This window comes from Panthera tigris, chromosome F3, assembly GCF_018350195.1.
Source record: "Panthera tigris isolate Pti1 chromosome F3, P.tigris_Pti1_mat1.1, whole genome shotgun sequence".
Lineage (NCBI taxonomy): Eukaryota > Metazoa > Chordata > Mammalia > Carnivora > Felidae > Panthera > Panthera tigris.
Window position 1 is genome coordinate 56,875,880 of NC_056678.1, and position 20,468 is coordinate 56,896,347.

The following is a 20,468-nucleotide window of genomic DNA, read 5'->3' on the forward strand; positions in this document are numbered from 1 at the left end:
AGAGGAATCGTTTTTATTAACTAATTTATTTTCATAGAAAATAATGCAATATTGTACCATTTTTCTGTTTAACTTTCTCTGATGTGAAAATCGCCCTCAGCAAAATTTTCGGTTGGCCATTGCTTCTTTTCCAAGAACACGCCTATTACATCAAATGAGATGAGCCTACCTATTTCCTCGGAAACTCTTTATAAAGTTGAGTAGTAAATACAAAAAAAATGATCATGTCGAAAAGAAATTTCAGATAAGAAAAATGTGTGGTCTCTTCAACCAGGAACTGGATTAGGTCAGTTAATTCATATTTTCTGCTAGTGGTCTTGCTAGCCGGTGAATGTTAAGTCTAACCAGATAATCTGAATTCAAGGTTCTACACATTGTGATCCCAACCTGTCCCGCTGGACTTCTTCTCTCCCCTCCTTGTTACACACATCTTCACTGAAAAATCAAGCAGCATTTCTATTGTGTCACTAGTAAACCCTAGGCAAGAACAAAATTAAATAAGAAATAGTTTAAATGTTTTCCCTGTATGCTAGTTATTCAAGAAAACCTAGTTTAATGTTAGGAAATAGATGAGATTTTTTTGTTGTGATTTTGCATGTAACGCATGTGCTTCTGGGCGGCTGGGGGTGGGGCTAATGGCACTTTTACAAAATGACATCTAATTTGTGGCTTCTGTTTGGTTTGATATTGAGAACTTTCTTGCTTCTTGCGATCAGGGTTTGTTCAGGGATAAGGACAGGTATGAATAGCGGAAGGTATGGATCAGAGAGAAAAATTGGAGGGAGTGAGAGCAGAGGTTTCCCCCCAAACGCTAGGATGAATAAAAGCAGTATTACAGGGGCGCCTGGGTGGCTCAGTCGGTTAAGCGTCCGACTTCGGCTCAGGTCACGATCTCGCGGTCCGTGAGTTCGAGCCCTGCATCAGGCTCTGGGAAGATGGCTCAGAGCCTGGAGCCTGTTTCCAATTCTGTGTCTCCCTCTCTCTCTGCCCCTCCCCCGTTCATGCTCTGTCTCTCTCTGTCTCAAAAATAAATAAACGTTAAAAAAAAAAATTAAAAAAAAAAAGCAGTATTACATGAAGAGCTGGGGCTTGAATTCTAGAGTCCAGCTCTGTTTTATATGATAGTGTTTCATCTCAGTTTGCCTCCTAACTCCTAACCCTAACCCTGACTCCATGACCTTGGCCAATAATCCCTCCATACACCACTTCTGTATTTGTAAAATAGTGGACACGATAGCACATACCTCACAGGATCATAGCCAAGACTAAATGATATACTACAAGTTAGATGCATAGCACAATACCTGTCACATAGTAAACACTCCACAAATAGGTAAATGTCTGCTATTATTACTGAGAGGGAGAAAGGAGGGTGCCCCCAAATGCTTTCAAGATTACCACAAAGCAGCCATATATTTTCTCACATTCATACAGAAACCTTCTCTAATCAAAAGGCCCTATCTCAAAGAAGGCTGTTACTTATCACTCATATAGTGACGTGAAATGAGAAAACTGTCCTTTGGGAGACTGCACTTAAGTCCAACGTTACTAAGACAGGCAAGATGCACAACACAGGCAGACCCAAATGAAGTCTCCATGCTAAGAACTTCCATTAAGTATACAACAAAAGAGATAAATGCATTTTTGTGGTTTACTTCTTGAGACCTCCAGTAGGATGAGTCGGCTCATCACACTTGGTTTTTTAAAGGAACCGTATAAGACATTATCCAGGGAACTTTTCAATCCAATCTATTTGCGATTGCATCTTTGTTTTCAAAGAAACTATTTTTGGAATTGTTGGTTTAGCGTTCCAGCTCTTGGTGTTGTCAAAATTAAGTAGATAGAGATACTGGGCAGGATGTAACTGAATCAGCTAATGGAACTCATGTGTTAAAGAAAAATTACTTGACAAAAAAAGAATTGAAGGTTGGGGAGGAAGAAAAAAAAAAAAAAACTACCCTTGGGAATAATAATGTGATGTAGAATACGCCTTAATACATTGGAATCCGAAAAGTTTTCACATCATCTTCTCTCTTGGAAGGAAATTAAATTATAGGAAGAGGCTCTGCTATCCTAAAATAGTAGCCATCTTCTTGTTTATTTTTAATTAAATTCCATCCAGATAAGGGATCTTCATCTCCTGTTATATGGGCTTGCTGACTGCCACTGCTCCGCGTGCCAGATAAACAAAACACCTTCCAAATTCGATCCATTTGGGATAGCTACTTTTAAAAGCAGTGTTGTAAGAATCAGATAACCCATAATATCTTTTGGTAAGGAAAGAGAAGTCCCTATTTATTTTGGTAACTGAAATCACCTCTGAGGTCTGAGGAAAAAAAGTTACTAAACAAAGGGGTATTTAATCTCATTCTCTAGGAGTCCTGGCGCTAGGAAAAGTAAGCATCCCACGTAATTGTCATTTTAAGGGCTCCGTGAGAGCTCCCGACCCTTTCAAAATAAGCAAACAAAGCAACAAAAACAGAGCCACTTACATCCATTAGCTCTGCCAAGGTGTTCACAATTCTTACATTCATTCATTCATTTATTTATTCACTAGTGCCTGAGCTCTGTGCACAGATATCTGTTCCAGGCGCTGGAAACACTGTTCGCGCTCTCCATTCTAACTGCATTTGGCAACCCCTTGATCAAAGAAGGCTTTCCAGAGTGTGTTCTACAAATCACTCTTGCTATGCAAGGTAAATTGCGATCCATAAATAAGCTAAGGAATTCTGTGAGCAAATAAACCTGGAAAGCATGCAGTGAAACACCATTCAGACAGTTGTCATTTCTTAATACATCTCAACGGCTTTTATGTGCCCCCAGACGCTGCCGAGCTCCCTACGGAAGAAAGGACGTACACAACAGGGTGTGGGGAAGGTCCTCCCTAGAATGGCAGGGCCCCCTTATCGGGCCTTCCCATTTCTTCCACTATCACTGCATTTCAGGTCTATTGTTACTCCTCAGGTTTGCAATAAATGCCAATATTCGATTTTAGCTTTCCTCTTCTCAGGCACCCCATGCTACATGAGTTTAAGCGATACAGTCCCCAAATGCTTGTGCTGTTTAGAGGGTCTAGCCCTGGAGAAAAAGGCATCAGTTGGGTACACGGCAGTGCCTTGGCACCCAACTGGCACAGAATGGAGCCTCGAAAATATTTGTTACAGATGAAAACATGGGGACTCACATTCCAGTGCTGCCATTTCCTAACTGTTGTCAAAACAGTTATCTGAGCCTTACTTTGTCCAGCCGTAATGTGGCCTAACACCCATTTTAGGAGACGGTGATCAGCTTTCTTCCCTGCCGGCGGAAGTAAATTTCTCTTTACCTTTGTGGAATAATTTCACCTGAGGCTTAGATAACTCCTCCTTCCATCTCTCCTACTGTTTTTGTTTTCAATGTTTATTTATTTTGTGAGAGAGAGAGAGTGGGGGAGGGGCAGAGAGCCAGGGGGCAGAGGATCTGAAGCAGGTGACAGCAGAGAGCCCCGTCTGGGGCTCAGACTCATGAACCTTGAGATCATGACCTGAGCTTAAATCGAGAGTCAGATGCTTAACCAACTGAGCCACCCGGATGCCCCATTTCTCCTATTTTTTTTTTTTTTTTTTTTTTAATACAGATACTGGTTAGGTCACTTTTTCCTAGGAGGACTTTGCTATTTTTCATATACTTGTCATCACCCAAGCATATAGAGATATCTGAAGGGCCAGTTCAAAGGCCATTACAGTCCTTCCTTTCTTTATTCTTTCGCGTATTCGATAATGATTTGAGGGCTAAGTATACTGAAGCTCTGTGCAGGGCGCTGAGGATATAGCAGACGAGGGTGAACAACAACAGCAAAAGAGACCCCTGAAATCCAGTTGGTCCCCATGTCTCTTTAGGCTCCTCTTGGCTGTGAGTTTCTCGGTCTTTCCTCGTTTTTGTTGGCCTTGACAGTTTTGAGGAAGCCTGGTCGGGTATTTTGTAGAACGTCCCTCAATTGGGATTTGGCTGATGTTTTTCTCACGATTAGACTGGGGTTACAGGATTTTAGGAGGGAGAATACAGAGGTAAAGTAACATTGTTAGCACACCATACCACGGGTATATACTTTTGATGTGATTTATCCATATTAATGTTAACCTGCTCACGTGGCTGACATAGTGCTTGTCCACTTTCGCCACTGGGAAGTCACTCTCTTTCCCCCTTTCAAAGCCTTGCTTCCTGAAAGGAAGCCACTGTGGACATTTAAGGCGTAGGGGATCATGTTCCCCCCTCCTTAAGGGCCATGTATTCACATAAATGATTGGGAGTTCCTCTGCATGAGAGACGTGTCTCTTCTATTACGTTGTGTTTGTTTTATGAGACGGCGGCCGCGTGAGCGTAACCACGGTGACGATTCACATCATTATTTCCGGACGGCGCCGATACTCTAAGACTTCAAAACTTTGTTGGGAAAAATAGAAACCTGCGAGAAAAACCCATGCAGAAGCTGAAAACAGTTTTCTCAATGGCAAGCCGTGGAGACCCGGTCTTTGGTGCTCCTTTTCTTGAACAAACCAGTGAAATGGGCCTATTGGTTATGCGTGCGTAGCAAAGACCATCCCTTGCGATGGAGATATTTGAGGGCTGCCGTGCTCGGGAACTGCCGTGTGTCACATTTCACAAAAGGTTGTCCAAGGTATGGGCAGATGTTGTGAGCAAGAATCTGCAAACAGAACCTTTAGTGTGCTGTAAACGGTGTGTTTATGCAAACCTGACGTGGAGTCTATTTAATCTCAGCTACTATTGGGTGTGACAGAAGCCCTGGAATTTCAGGCACTCCTTCCTCCCTGGGCACGACTAACGTGAATTCTTTGTCCCATTCCCACCTGGACTCTTCACGTCTGCTGGCTCGGCTGCCTGCATCCCATACTGGGGTGGAGGGCTCTTCCCCGTGCAGTCATGTGCCAGAACTCAGCTTTCTGAGGCATGCCATGCAGTGATCCCTTGGGGGCCTCGCCCTGCACCCAGGGACCACCATGGTGCCCAAGCTGGCAGCCCCGGATGCTGTCGCGAGGTGGGTGCGACTTTTGCCTTCTAGAATCAGGGGTCACATGTGCAGCTGGTTCTTGCATGCTCTGCCCTAATTTCCCTTCTGCTCGGGACACTTCACAGGCTTCATTAAGTAACCGCAGTTGACAAAACAAACAGAATCCTGACTTCGCCAGCTCCTGCACTCTCCCCTGCAAAACATTTTGGGGTGTGGGAATCCAAAATGCCCGCCTGCATCCGGGGGAATCAGGAAAGAAGGCAACAGGAGGGAGCTGCAAACTAAAATCTCAAAAGCCAGTTCTCCCGCCACATTCTCTGCTTATGAATCTATCTGGTTCAGCCGAGTGCGTGCTTCCCATTCCAATGTCCCCCACTGAGAGGCTGGACCCTAGGTCCTCCATCCAGAGTTGGTCAACTCCGCTCACAAATGAAAGATAGAGGGGAGCAATTCCCACGCACGAAGACCCCAGACTGTCTGGGTGCTATCTCCCTCAGGGTCTCCAGGCCCAGTGAGAATCAAACTTCCCCAGCCCTCCCAGCACTGGCTCCAGCCCAGCCTGGGGGCTCTGGCTTAGCCTTTGCTTAAGGATCGTTTGAGTATGTTTTCTAACAGTTTTTAGTTTTAGACAGTTTTAGGTTCACTGTAAAACTGAGCGAAAGATACGGAGATTTCCCATATACCTCCTGCCCCTACCCATGCGCAGGCTTCCCCACTATCAACACCCCCTGCCTGAGTGGCACGCTTGCTAAAAGAGATGAACGTATACTGACATGTCACAATCGCCCCAAGTCCACACTTTACCTTAGGGTTCACTCTCAGCATCGTGCAGTCTATCGGTTTTGACAAATGTTTATAATGACATGTGTCCACCGGAATATTTTCACTGCCCTAAAAATCCTCTGTATTCCGCCCATTCATCTCTCCCTCCTCCCAATCCCTGGCCACCACTGATCTTTTTACTGTCTTCAGTTTTGGCTTTTCTATAATGTCATATAATTCGAATCAAACAGTACGTAGCCTTCTCACATTGGTTTCTTTCACTTAATATGTACGTAAGGTTCCTCCGTGTCTTTTCGTGGCTTGATAGCTCGTTTCCTTTTTTTTAGAAAATGTTTATTTCTTTTTGAGAGAGTGAAAGTGGGGGAGGGGCAGAGAGAGGGGGATGGAGGATCTGAAATGGGCTCTGCGCTGACAGGCTGACAGCAGCAAGCTGGATATGGGGCTCAAACCCACAACCCGTGAGATCATGACCCGAGCCGAAGTTGGGCGGTCAGAAAACTGAGCCACCCGGGTGCTCTGGATAGCTCATTTCTTTTCGGTGCTGTATAGTATTCCACCGTCTGGATATAGCACAGTTTACACATTCACCTGCTGAAGGACATCTTTGTTCCTTCCAAGTGTGGGCAATTGTGCAGAAAGCTTCTAAAATATCCATGTGCAGGTTTTTGTGTGAACATAAGTTTTCAGCTCATTTGGGTAAATACCAACACAATTGCTGGATTGTATGGTAATGGTATGTTTCGTTTTTTAAGAAGAATCTACCAAACTGTCTTCCAATTGTTTGAGGCCTGTAATCATGGCAGAAAGTCCAGCTGCTCTTCAACCAAATCTCCGGCCATGTCTCTGCAATCCTTGGAGTCCCTCCCGCAGACATTAAGAGTTAGTTCTCAGAATGTAAGAGGGAGAGCCAGTGAGTAGCTGCCTTGTGAGTGGCCAGCCACATGAGAGCCAGGCATTCATCACTCATGGAGTGTTCTGGCCTTGCTATCTTATCTTCCTGATTATTGGGAGAACAGAATGTTAATGACGGGGCCTGTGTTCATAAGAGACCAGAGTTGGTCTATACTCTGGTTCTCCTTTGGGCTTCTGAGCCCGCCATCCCAAATACGCACCCACATACACACAACTATGCTTTGGTTTCCACTTCCTTATCTTACACATTGTTAGATGACCCAGAAGGGTGCGTACAGACATTTCCCCTCTGAGGCTGGACCGTGGTCTCTCCAGTTACGCAACAGGATATGAAGTCCAGCCCCTGCACATGAGCTTCCACATGCATGGCAAGAAAGGTGACATGTACGCAAATGACACGGAGTGTCTCTGTCATACAATTAGGGAGTCTCTGAAAGGACATATGTACACAGCCAGCTTCCCGAAGTCTAAAACGCAGTAACCAGGCCTCTTAATTGTTTAGCCAAGTCTTCATGATACCCACCTGATAGTGTCAAAGCTGGTGCCAGAACCCGAAAAGCCAGGTCCCCTTACTTGGGGGAAGGAACGAGTTACCCCCAGTTCTTCCTCAGGCTTTCACATCTATAGTCGTGGTACAAGGTTCATAGGGGAGGGAGAGTCATTTTCGGCACAGACAGGAGTGTGGACCTGAGCAGGGACACTTGGGGTAAAGACCCCATGAGGAAAGATGCTGACCTGTGAACTCCAAGAACGACCATGTGAAGTAACAGATGTGAGTCACTCGCAGTGTTGAAATTTCATTTGTTACCCCAAAGGCTTCAGACAGGTCTTGTTAAACTTCAGAAAATCCAGAATTACAGTATTCAAGATTTAATTTCACCAAATAAAAAATTTGAGAAGATGTTGCCGTGCCAGCCAAGGTTATAATTTAAACATGTGCCCTCATAATTTGCACTCTATTTTCATTGCGTCTTCTACTTTTTCGTAATCCTGAGAAAAGACAATAGTCGTATTGCAAAATCAAGAATATTCTCAATTTCCATATGCTCCTAAAGTGGAGTTGGAAGCTGTTCATAGAAAGTAGAAATCACCCCCACCCCACCCCCTTAAAAGTGTAATCTACAGTTTAGTTCAGAGCAGTTCAAATGTTGACGATGTTGTAAACCCCATGAGGAGCCTACCCATAGCCTAATTTTTCTTCTCCAGTGACTTGCTTTATAATTTGGTAATGTTGGCTTTGTAGGAGTAGGTTTGCCAATTGTTAATAAAATTGCTGACCACCTGCAAAAGAAATATTGAAGTGTCATGGAAAAACATATCTCAGAAAAGAAAAAAAAAAAGCACAATAATTAGAACCATGTATTTTTCCTTACTGTGGCATCTCGTTTTATAACAACAAAACCCCACTAGAATAAATTCTGGGTTTCTAAAAGCTGGGAATTAATTGCAATGGTGGCTTGTATATAAATAGACGTAGCACGCTTTTTCAAAACAGAGGAATCTCAAGTTACTCTGAAATGTTGATTTTTTTTTCAGATTAATTTTTTTTAATTTAGAAACATATCACGTATTTCTAGAAGGAATCCACTTTGAGCAAACACTGCCTGGGAAATCTGTACTGGTTGTGAAATTTGGATTTTTAAATAAAAATTCAAGGGAGAAGTAAACAATTTGCCTGGCCATTTGACATGGCCAACAAACCAGAAAGACTTCCCAATACAATCTGAACTATTTCACAATTTTTGTGAATAAAGTGTAACCTTTTAGTATTAATTTTAAAATAAAGGATTAAGCCCAGTTATGAACATCTCAGTCGCCTAGTCAATCAGAGCTGAATGGCATGAACACAAAATGGACTTTCAGCTATTCAATGCAGTGGCATAGAATGTTTTTCAGGGTGAAAGTCAATGATATCACTGTAAGGAAATCAAAACATACGCAAACAAAACGAGGATCCTACCAGAGAACCCTGGGGAAAAGCACCATGGCAGCTGGAGCTACATTCATAGTCAATCCTACCATCGGCAGGCATTTGAGGAAGCCACCCAAGGTCCTAAGATCTCAGGTAGATAACTTCACAAGGCTGGTGTGTTGTAAGACATTTTTCCTATTGAAAGTGAAGAATATATAAGCTAGCTTATATTAATTACATCATATTCTCAGGATAAAACCCGGACTTGGCCCCATCCTAAAGGCTTGTATTCAATTCTCAAGGCCATCAAAACACATTTAGAGATTCTAGTGAGCCGAAAGACAAATAAATATTGTTTGCCATAAGATGTATGCATGACAGAACAGAAGATGAGGAGGAATAATTGGAGGATGGGAGAAGAAAGGCAGGGTGAAATTTCAAGATGAGTTTATTTCTTGACAAAAAGATTTGGCTGATGATGAAAAACAATGTAATTAGGGGGCGCCTGGGTGGCTCAGTCGGTTAAGCGCCCGGCTTCAGCTCAGGTCATGATCTCATGGTTCGTAAGCTCAAGCCCTGCATCAAGCTCTGTGCTGACAGCTCAGAGCTTGGAACGTTGCTTCGATTCTGTATCTCCCTCTCGCTTTGCCCCTTCCCTGCCTCTCTCTCTCTCTCTCTCAAAAATAAATAAACATTAAAAAAATTCAAAACAATGTAATGAGAAAGAATAGGAAACCCCTGAAAAGTTAAAGAATTACTAATTTTAAGTGGGTACATTTTATTATTATTCATCAAATAATCACTTATATTTTGTGTACTTCTGTTTCACCTACAAAGATCTGATTGTGCCCTTTCAAGATGAAAGTGACTCGTAAAATAGTCTTTCCTAATGTGGTCAGATTGCTCAGTGAATTATCACAACCTGCTCTGATTCACTTCTTAGATATGCCCATATCATATTTTTCTCCCCAAAATGAGCTATGAGATTTTCCTTTGGGAAATAGCTTCACTCCTAAGGTCTGGACCAGGGGTCAGAAGGTATTTTCTGTAAAGGGACAAAAAGTAAAATGTTAAGGCTTCTGGGACTTTGGTGCAACTCAACTCTGTCATTATAGTACAAAAGCAGCCTTGGATCATATACAAAAAATAGGCATGGCTGTGTCCCAATGAAACTTTATTTATAAACACAGCAGACCAGATCTGACCCATGGATCATAATTAGTCAGCTCCTGGTCAACATAATCAGGAATTTTACATTGTACCTTTACATTGTCTTCTTTCCTAAAAGCCAACAAGATTTGTCCAAAGGCAGCAGGACAGGGTGGTAAAACAAATGTTGTATACAGGGTAGGAGAGATATATTAGGTCAGGACAGAAGACATGTGGTCCCATCTCTATCACTTATTTCCTTTGTCCAAAAGAAAAGAACTTGGTGATAAAGCATATAGAAAAATCTCAATAGTTATCAAAATGGTAAAAGCCCAGCAATGATTCATGGTTCAAAAAATAAAACAAGAGGGGACGCCTGAATGGCTCAGTCAGTTAAGTGTCCAACTTCAGCTCAGGTCGTGATCTCATGGTTCATGGGTTCGAGCCCCACATTGGACTCTGTGCTGACAGCTGAGAGCCTGGAGCGTTGCTTCAGATTCTATGTCTCCTTCTCTCTCCTCCTCCCCTGCTGGTGCTCTATCCCTCTCTCAAAAATAAGTAAACATTAACAAAAAAATTTTAAATAAATAAAATAAAATAAAACAAGAGTAAACCTAAAAAGAATTTGTAAATAAAACCCAAAAATTGAAAGCGATGATCAACTTACGATAGCACCTAAAATACACAAATAACAATTTCACCTCTGGAGATGACTGAGGGATAGCAGTGGGTAGGGGGGCATCCAACTATCTGGGTGTCTACGAAGACAGCATAAACTTGATCTCAGCACTCAGACTCTTCAGTAGCATAGAGTCATAGACCTAAGGAAATTCTAGTAACTTACAAATTTTGGTGTATATATAGCAAATATTAGTCATCTTTAGTCATACAGTTATTCAGTCGGTAATAATTTGCTTTTAGTCATAAAAATGAAAATCTGGGAGTTTGCGCATCATCCCTCTTTCCCCCAAGAACTCATAAAGGAACACGCACATTGTTCATCAGTTCACAAATCAGGAAACCCCCAGACTGTACTTTGAAAAGGAGCGATGTAAAATGTTCCCGCTCACAGAGCTGATTTCTCCTAGAACACTGTTCTCTACTCACCCCTTTCTCTTTTCATTCCTCATGTCCAATACCCACACGTCATACCACTGCCCCTGGGGTCCAGGCAAGCTCTTCTTCTTTGCACAGTACAGTTGGACATTTTCATTTTTCACTCTTACCAACTGGAAATAATTTGCTGGCCCCCATCCCCACCCAAAATAGCACTTGTGCTTGACTCCTCACTTCATAGTATTTTTTATGTTCAACTTTGTATTATGGTTATATATGCCCATGTTTTTCTTCTGTGATCCTTGAAGAGGGTGGTTGTATATTGTTTTGCTACAGTGGGTCGTTGGGTTTGGGGCCATGGTTTCAGCATAGGCAACTATCAGATGCATAAGTGAATGCCTTATTGGAACATGTAAAGGTATTCCATGTCAATACTTATTGACATCAAAGGTATATGTTCTTTTCCAAAGGCTAAGATTGAACCCCAATAGCCCAACTAGGCAAATTCATTCCATGTATATAATTATTTACTAGACACATATGAACAATTGTAATTCTTTTATAATTATATAGAGTTTATGAAGAAATTTTTAGATATTATCTATTTGGAGTCTCACTATAACCCTGAAAGGATATCAGAGAAAATTACAGTTGAAAAACTGAAGCTCAGAGAGTTTAAATGGCATCACTAAGACACTATACTTAGTAACTGGTGGAAAATAAAACTGAGGCACTATAGAAAATAGAAATTCTCTCATACCTCTCTGTCTCCTTCCCTCTCTCTCTCTCCCCTTCTCCCTCACACACCTTTAAGAAGAAGACAAATACTGCCCTAATAAAACCTGTCCTAAGACTAATGTATTCTAAAGTTATTTTATTATACTGAAAATAATTAGGATTACTACATAATGCACTAGATTTACTGGAAGAAATTACATGAAGGAAATTTTTATTTCTGAAAATTTGGGAGTAAAGATAGACTCCTATGAAAGAATTTCCTTCCAGACAATTTTTACTTAAATTCTTATCTCATTTAATAAGAATATAAACTTGGCATTGAGAATCTAGACTGGCCAATCACATTATTCTGAAAGAAAAGTCAAATGTACTAGGTTCTGATACAAAACTTTCTACAATAAATTTCGAAGGATTTAAGAACATCTAGTTTTGACCAAGACAGTAGTCATTCAACATGGAGACTTTTAGGGAGTCCATGTTGGAGGGCTGAAGACCATATCACATGAGCCACCTGCCTGTCAAACCAACTGCTCATAATCATGGAGAGCTGGGCGCATTTGTGCCCCCGAGTGTTTCGTATGGTCAAGGCCAAGAGTGGAACAATGCAGGGGTTGTCAGAGGATGGTGAAGAGCCAGAGGAAGACATCTTCCCTGCCTGTCCAGGTGACATCTACATACTGACACTATCAATCCCTCCATTCTTACAACAGAAAACAGCAAGAGTTGTGACATTCTACCCATGCTCCTGCTTCATCTCATGGCCCCTACTTCCCACTTTGTCCAGAAGGACCACCTCTCCCCTTGATTACGGCTGATGCTTAGGGAGGAGCCTAACTAAGAGAGTAGGCCTTGGAATCTGACATGGACAGATTCTAGCTTTCCTTCCCAATAAGTAATGGGACCTTGGCAAAATTACTTGACCTCTCTACCCTTGTTTTCTTATATGTCAGAGAGGAATTATAGCAGGCTTAACATATATTGAGGGCTCATTGTAGGCCAGGTAATTCTCTAAGCACAAAAAGTATATTCACTCATTTAATCCACACAACTGTCACCATTAGTATCCCACTGTATAGGCAAGAAAACTGAGGCACAGACAGTGTAAGCGATTTGCCCAAAGTTCACCACTAGTAAGTGGCAGCGCTAGGATTCAAACATAAGCAGTGAGTTGCCAGACTCCTGCCTGATTCTTTACCTCTGTGCTTCACTGGCTCCAGTTGTAAAGTTAACACAGTTTACAATCATATATTTGTCTGTGTGATTATTGGTCTAATATCTGTCTCCCTTGCTAGATTTAAGTCACCTAATGTGCTAATCCACAATCACCTCATTCATAAAATGGGGACAATAACAATCGTGCCACCTCATTGACTTGTTTGTAAGATTCAGGGAGGAAGTGTATGTAAAGCCTTTAGCATGGGGCCTGGCCACAGGGAGAGCTGAATTCAACGTAGCTAATGGAATTCGTACTTTTAGTGATCAGATGCATGTTTTATCCTATGGTTGTTTCCTCTGCCGCTGTAATCATATACATAAAAAAGAGGCCATCTCCTGTTTAAATATGTCACTGTGCTTCAGCCATCTTGTATTGCTTACAGTGAGAAAAAAAAGGTTTCTGAGACAAAGAAAATGCTTACCATTTCAGAAGAGTTCTGTAGCTCCTGAGGTCCACTCATGGAAGAGGTTTTCTCTGCTGATCAGACCATTCTCATTTTGTCTTCCTCATGCTGGCAACTTCCAACTCGGTCTCTCACAAAGTCATTACTCACCTTAGAGAAGATCTATTGTCAGGGAAAAAAAAATGTGTGGGGCACCTGAGTGGCTTAGTTGATTAGGCGTCCAACTTCGGCTCAGGTCATGATCTCAGGGTTCGTGGGTTCTAGCCCCACATCGGGCTCTGTGCTGAATGCTTGCTCGGAACCTGGAGCTTGCTTCGAATTCTGTGTCTCCCTCTCTCTCTCTGCCCCTCCCCTGCTGGTGTTCTCTCTCTCTCTCTCTCTCTCTCTCAAAAATAAACATAAAAATTTTTTTTTAAATGTGTGACTTGATATTTTTCCTCTTGTCCTATTCTTTTCAGTAGCAGCTGTCATCGTTAAAAAAGCAGCAACAAGAGGATTGTTGATATCAAAAGCAGTACGAACCAACATTTACTAACAGAAGCATGTTTTTAAGTTCCCTTCATATATTATCTCACGTAATTACCACAGTGACTCCATCAGGTAGGTCCTTTTAGAACAATTCCCCTTATCCACGGCGGATGTACAATCAGAGACTCCCAGTGGGCGTCTGAAACTGTGGATAGTACTGAACTCTCTATACTATGGTTTTTCTTTTACATACATACCTATGAAAAAGTTTAGGTACTTTTTAAGTTTTTTAATGCTTAATGTTTATTTAATTTATTTAATTTTTTAATGTTTAATGTTTATTTTAATGTTTTTAATGTTTGCAACTGTGGATAGTACTGAACTCTCTCTATACTATGGTTTTTCCTTTACATACATACCTATGAAAAAGTTGAGTTACTTTTTAAATTTTTTAATGTTTATTTATTTATTTTGAGGGGTGGGGCAGAGAGAGAGGGGGAGAGAGAATCCCAAGCAGGCTCCACGCTGTCAGCACAGAGCCCACCGCAGGGATCGATCTCATGACCGCGAGATCATGAACTGAGCCGAAATCAAGCATCGGACACTTAACCAACTGAACCACCCAGGCACCCTGAAAAAATTTAGTTTTTAAAATAGGCACAGTAAGAGATTAACTACAATAACTTATGATCAAATAGAACAACTCTGCTAATACACTATAAAAAAAGTGATGTGAATGTGGTCTCTCTCTCTCTCTCTCTCTCAAAATATCTTACTATGCTGCACTCACCCTTCCTCTTGTGATGATGTGAGATGATAAATGCCTGTGTGATGAGATGAAGCGAGGTGAATGACGTGGGCCCTGTGACGTAGCATTTTAGGCTACTGTTGATCTCCTGACATATGTCAGAAAGAAGACCACCCATTCCAGAGCGTGGTTGACCGCAGGTAACTGAAACCATGGAAAGTGAAACCAAAATCGTGGCTAAGGGAGGACTCCTGTGTATCCTGATTTCATGAATGAGGAAATAAGTCTTAGAGAAGCTAATTATCTTCAAGGTAATATGGCCAGAAAGGAGCAAAACTATGAGTTGGATCACATTACTCTATTACCTCCCAATCTCATTTGAAGACTATGCATCATATTTTAAATATGTGTTAGCTTTTTGAAAAGAAGTGTTGAACATCCTCAGGTCCTGCAGATTTCTGACTTGGTCCTATGGATTTTCTTAATAGTCTTTGTCCTATTAATAAAAACTCTTCATCAATGTTGCCAGTGCTGATTCATATATGGTCTCTCATAGCTTTTGCACCCATCAATTACAACGTAAAATGTTGAACCCAAATGAAAAAGTTTTGTCTCCTTTATAGATGTCAAGTGCAGGCAGATTTGAAAGATGGCACAAAGGAATAGATCTGGAGACAACATAAATATGAAATCAGTGGTCATCTCTCTTGAAAATATCAAGTCGCTTTGTGTGCGAGCTATTGAATGTTATATGCAGACACTTTGCAGAATGAATGTTGTATATGCAGCCATCCTGTGTGTGCACACTAAACATTGATTTCTGAAATGCGAAAATGCACTATTTTCACCAAAGTTGCTCTGCAACTTAAGAAGATGAAAGTTGAGGGTTGCCCAGCCTCTCTTTCACCCTCCCCACCCCCTACAACCTCCCTTCAAAAGGATGACAGTGCCTCCAATTGTCACTGTGAACTTGAAGATGTTAGAAAGGGGTGGTTGGAGGAGAGGCTCATCCACCACCAAGTCTGCTTTATTTTTTTTTTCCGTGACCTTGCCTTTTCTGAGCTGCAGAACAGCCCTACAATTGTTACTTATAAGCATGAGCTCAGAAATTTTTGAGAGTCTTTTCTTTCTTTTTTTTAAATTCTTTTTATTTACATTTATTTTTGAGAGACAGAATGAGACAGCATGAGCAGAGGAGGGGCAGAGAAGAGACACCAAATCCGAAGCAGGCTCCAGACTCCGAGCAAGCATTCAACACAGAGCCTGATGTGGGGCTCAAACCCACGAACTGTGAGATCATGACCTGAGCCGAAGTGAGACACTTAACCGACTGAGCCACCTGGGCACCCCAGGAGAGTTTTATTTTCCATTTTAATTGCAGTTTAAATTTTTGAGACAACCAGAAATGGCCAAATTTTCCATTTGCAATATCCCAGCAAAATTTGCGACCCAGGACAGTCTCCAAACACAAATTCCCAATTCATTTTCTTGTAACTTTGACCCTTAGGCTGGTACCAGCTACAAAAGGCTCTGGCCATGATGGGTCTGCCTGGGAACATGCTTTCAAAAATTTACAGATCTTCATCTTGCCATGACTGTTGGAAGACTTTTGGCTTCACTCGGAAAGCCATAAAACCATAAAGCAGATCTGAGAAAAACCCACAGCTGCATACATCTGATGACAGTCTTAAACTGATTTTCCAAAGATAGGGAGCTCAGCAAAACCCAAACTCGATGATGTCAACAACACTGGACTTTTACTCTTTAAGCCAATGGGTATTCTCTGGAAGATTTAATCCATGTGTTCCTGATCTACTTACAGTCAACTCATCAAAATGCCATTTGCCTAAGTGTTTCCAAAGTTGCCTGAGCTTTTATTTCTCAGTCCCTCGAACAGATGCTGGTGGGAATCAAGTTTTCCCAGGGTAACAACTTCCAGAGTCTAAGTTCTTTTCAAAATCAAGACTGTGTAGATTTCAAGTTGCTATTTTAAACTATCACTCACAACTTCTCTTTCAGCAACAGTGTGCCTCCTCATTCACAGTGATGTAGAAAAACAGCCTTTCACCACTCACCAGAGTTAGTGGGACCAGCACTTTGCCTGTCTTCCTACTTGCTGTGTTTTTCCACCTTAAGGAGTTTACAGTCTATGAAGGATTTGGGACACGGGGATAAATAGCTACAATACGTGGCATAATCCTGCAGTGGCTAAAGATCCTGCAGTGGCTCCCTCTTGCATCAAATTAAAACTCATCAGCTTAGCATTCAGAGTCTCCAAACAACCCGTCCATCACCTTCCCCCTTCCCCACAAGTAGCTTTTTCCACCTCAACTTCCAGACTGCAAGTTCCATTTTTATTTCACCCCACCTGGCATATTATTCTGCCAAGAGTTTTATTGTCGCCTTCCTTCTTCTGTATGTACAGATAGCTACATAAAGACTAATCTAGCAGGGTAACCATCTAGCAATTGTGTGTGTGTGTATCTGTGTGTGTGTGTGTGTGTGTGTGTGTGTGTGCTTCTGCTTCCACAGCAAGAAATCTGGGCTTATCAGGGAGAAGGTGCTGCTGTTAGTATTGGGACTATTTCAGCTTTGGAAAAAAGTAACAGATTCTCTATCCAACTTTTCTTTATGGGCCGTCAAACACTTTGATAAGAGAGCAAAAGGAGCCAAGCGGGATTTGGGGGGGAGGGGTGTAATACCTAAAGAGATAAGGGGCAGGAGCCCTGAGGAAAAGTAGGCAGTGTGGGCCTGGTTAGTGTATACTTTGGACCTCACTCCTTGATCATGGCTCAGGATGTGTGTGTCATCTCTGCACCTGAGCATCAGGACTGCATATTCACGTCTTTGGGCCATCACACCAGTCACCCTTGGAATTAAAACTCCCATGCCTATTTGGGGGTTGACTTGGGGTGCTTTTTGTACTCCAAACTGAAGCCAAGGGGTAGTATTGAATTGAGCCCATTCAATAAATATGTACTAAGTGATACAACTGGTTATCACTGTACAGTTTAATGAAAAATAAACTTAAATATAGTGTGGTTCCCACACTCAAGAAGCTTGCAGTCATCTGGCATTCGTAAGCATAGAACCTTAGAACTAGAAAGAACCTGAAAACTCCAAGCGTCTCATTACTTAAATAGGAAAACTGAGCCCGGAGAAGTGATGTGACTGGCTTCAGTCAAAGTTCTGTCTAGAATTCAGGGTTTCTGAATCAATTCCATGCTTTTCCAGTGTGATGCTTCAAGAACTCATCTTGTTTTGTAGGTTTTTCCCCCTCCCTAGCTAGATTATAGGTTTCTTGAAGGCAGGGACTAATGTCTCATATTTCTTTCACATTCAGCCCACCCAAGTATGTTATGCATAACTGGACAGATTTATGTATTTGGTAACTGCTTGTGGGATGGACAAGAGAGTGAGTTGATGAATGAATGGGTAATATTAACATGAATTGCTAAATGGGTGAAAAAGCTTGGAAAACCCACATTCTTTCCTCTTCTGTGCCGCCTTTATAGTGATTGTCCCTTGGTCTGTGGCTTAGCAGCCATTGGTGTGGAAAAGATTTAGAGGCTTAGTTGATGCAAGATGACTCAAAATGCTAATATAAATTTAGGTCTCATTTAAGGTGTCTGAACAAGGGAGGTCATAATTCCAGTCTAAACCGTTCTTTCTTTTATTCCTAGATTTTATTTAAATTTAAGTTAGTTAACGTAGAGTGTGGTATTGGTTTCAGGAATAGAATTTAGTGATTCATCACTGACATATAACACCCAGTAAACCCTTCTAATGGTCCACGCATACGTATGTGGTTTTAAGGGGACTATTGAAAATAGTTATTTTTTTTTAATTTGGGAGAAAGGGGGGGGGGGAGAATGCATGAGTGGGGGACAGGGACAGAGAGGAATAGAGACAGAATCTTAAGCAGGCTCCATGCTCAGTGCAGAGGCTTATGTAGGGCTCTATCCCCCCACCCTGGGGTCATAACCTGAGCTGAAATCAAGAGTCGTATGTTCATCCAACTGAGCCATCCAGGCGCCCCAACAATAGTTAATTTTATACAATTATCTTTAATTGAGGCTTAAAGCCCCTAAACATGTCTTATACAACGTTATATACTTCATTTATCAAAATTCTTTCTCCAAAGTGGGATTAGAGCTGAAGTGTGCCTAAACAGAGAAAGACTAGAATGATAAATGATTCAAATCCATTTTGCGTAAAGGATGGTTGAAGGAGCCGGGAGGGTGAGGCACTTTATTTTCATTTCTTTTTTACAGAAGTCCAATTGACATATAATATCCTATTAGTTTCAAGTGAACACCATAGTGATTTGATATTTTTTAAGTTTATTTATTTAAGCAATCTGTACACTCAAGATGAGGCTCAAACTCACAACCCTGAGATCAAGAGCCACATGGTCTTCTGACTGAGCCAACCAGGCACCCCACAAAGTGATTTGATATTTTTATACATTATGAAATGATCCCCTAGTTACCATCTGTCACCATATAAAGTTATTACAGTATTATTGACTACATTGACTACATTATTACTACAGTAATATTGACTACATTCCTTACATTGTATATTACATCCTTATTTATTTATAAGGAGGACTTATTTATTTTATAAGTGGAAATTTGTACTTCTTCATCCCTTTCACATATTTTAGTCACACCCCAACGTCTCCCCCCGACCCATATCCAAATCTGTTTCCTGTATCCCTGAGTCTATTTCCATTTTGCTATATTTGTTTTCTTTTTAAGATTCCGTGTATATGTGAAATTGTACGGTATTTGTCTTTCTCTGACTTATGTCACTTAGCATAATGCCCTCTAGATCCAACCGTGTTGTCACAAATGGCAAGACTGCATTATTTATAATGGCTGACTAATATTCTATTTCACGCATATACACCACTCCTTCGCTGTCCATTCATCTGTCAATGGACACGTAGATTGTTTCCTTGTCTCTGCTATTATAAATAATGTTACAATGACCATAGGGGTGCATATATCTCTCCAAATTGGTGTTTTCATTTTCTTTGGATAAATACCCAGAAGGGCTGTCAGGTGGAAAAGGGGGTGGATTTATGTTACATGACGTCAGAAGATAGAGCTAGTAACAACAACTAGATTAATGCTACAGGGAAGCGGGGTTTGGATTAACACAAAGAAAAAAAATTTTTTTTTCGTTTTAGTTAAAGAGTTTTGTGAAATCAGAGCTATCTCCTGAGGTGGCTCATGCCTTGATGCTGATGTGGGAGCAAGGCCTGAACAGCCACTTGTCTGAGGTAATCCACAGTACCTGACTTTCTGCAACCTTGACATTCAAAGATGGTGGCAGGGGTGGCTTTCCAGTGACTGTCATTCATTGCCCTGCCTATGCTGCTTATCCCTGTTTCGTCCCTGTCATTCACTTCTCTCCACCAGTTTCTTAACAATCCATGATTGTCAGTGGAAGCTAAACTGTAGTGGATTATTAAAGTATGTCTCCTCTCTTGCTCGTCCTAAAAAACAAAGTCCACTAAACCATGTCTGTTATGTATCTTCCCTTCACCTCAACCGAGCGTGATTGTTAATTAAAAAATCAACATCACATAGTTCGAATTCTTGCTCCAGCACTTACAACGGGGCCAATTTTCTTAGCCTGTTTTCCCCTCATTTTTTCCTGAACTGTAAAATAGGGCTCATAATATTATCGGTCTCAGCAATTCTATGAGGATTAAATGATATAATTCCTGTAAAGGACTTAGGCACAGTGCCTGAAACATAGTAAATGCTCACCCAATGTTAGCAACTGTGTTCTATTGTTAATAAAAAAGACAAATTTCTTTGAGCTGCTTTGATTTAAGAAGACAATACCTTTTCCAGACATCTCTACCCCGGGGCTAGCTATATTAGTATTCTGTCCTGATGGGAAGGAAGAAACCTCATTGGCAGTGAACCCCCAGTATAGAAACAGGATGGATATGAGGTAAGCTGAAATGTGACCCCCTGCCAGCTTTTTGAAATGCAGATTCATCAATCTCTTTGATGTCCCTAGCCACTTGCAATGAACATCTTTCAGCATATTATT

At 41.4% G+C, this 20,468-nt stretch overlaps 1 long non-coding RNA gene across 1 annotated transcript; it reads left to right on the forward strand.

Moving 5' to 3' along the window:
* Positions 1–4,404: 4,404 nt before the first annotated feature.
* LOC122235922 lies at positions 4,405–20,173 on the forward strand. The gene is made up of 3 exons (XR_006214049.1): positions 4,405–4,657; positions 13,636–13,777; positions 19,591–20,173. It is a non-coding gene; the product is annotated as an uncharacterized LOC122235922 (long non-coding RNA).
* Positions 20,174–20,468: the final 295 nt, after the last annotated feature.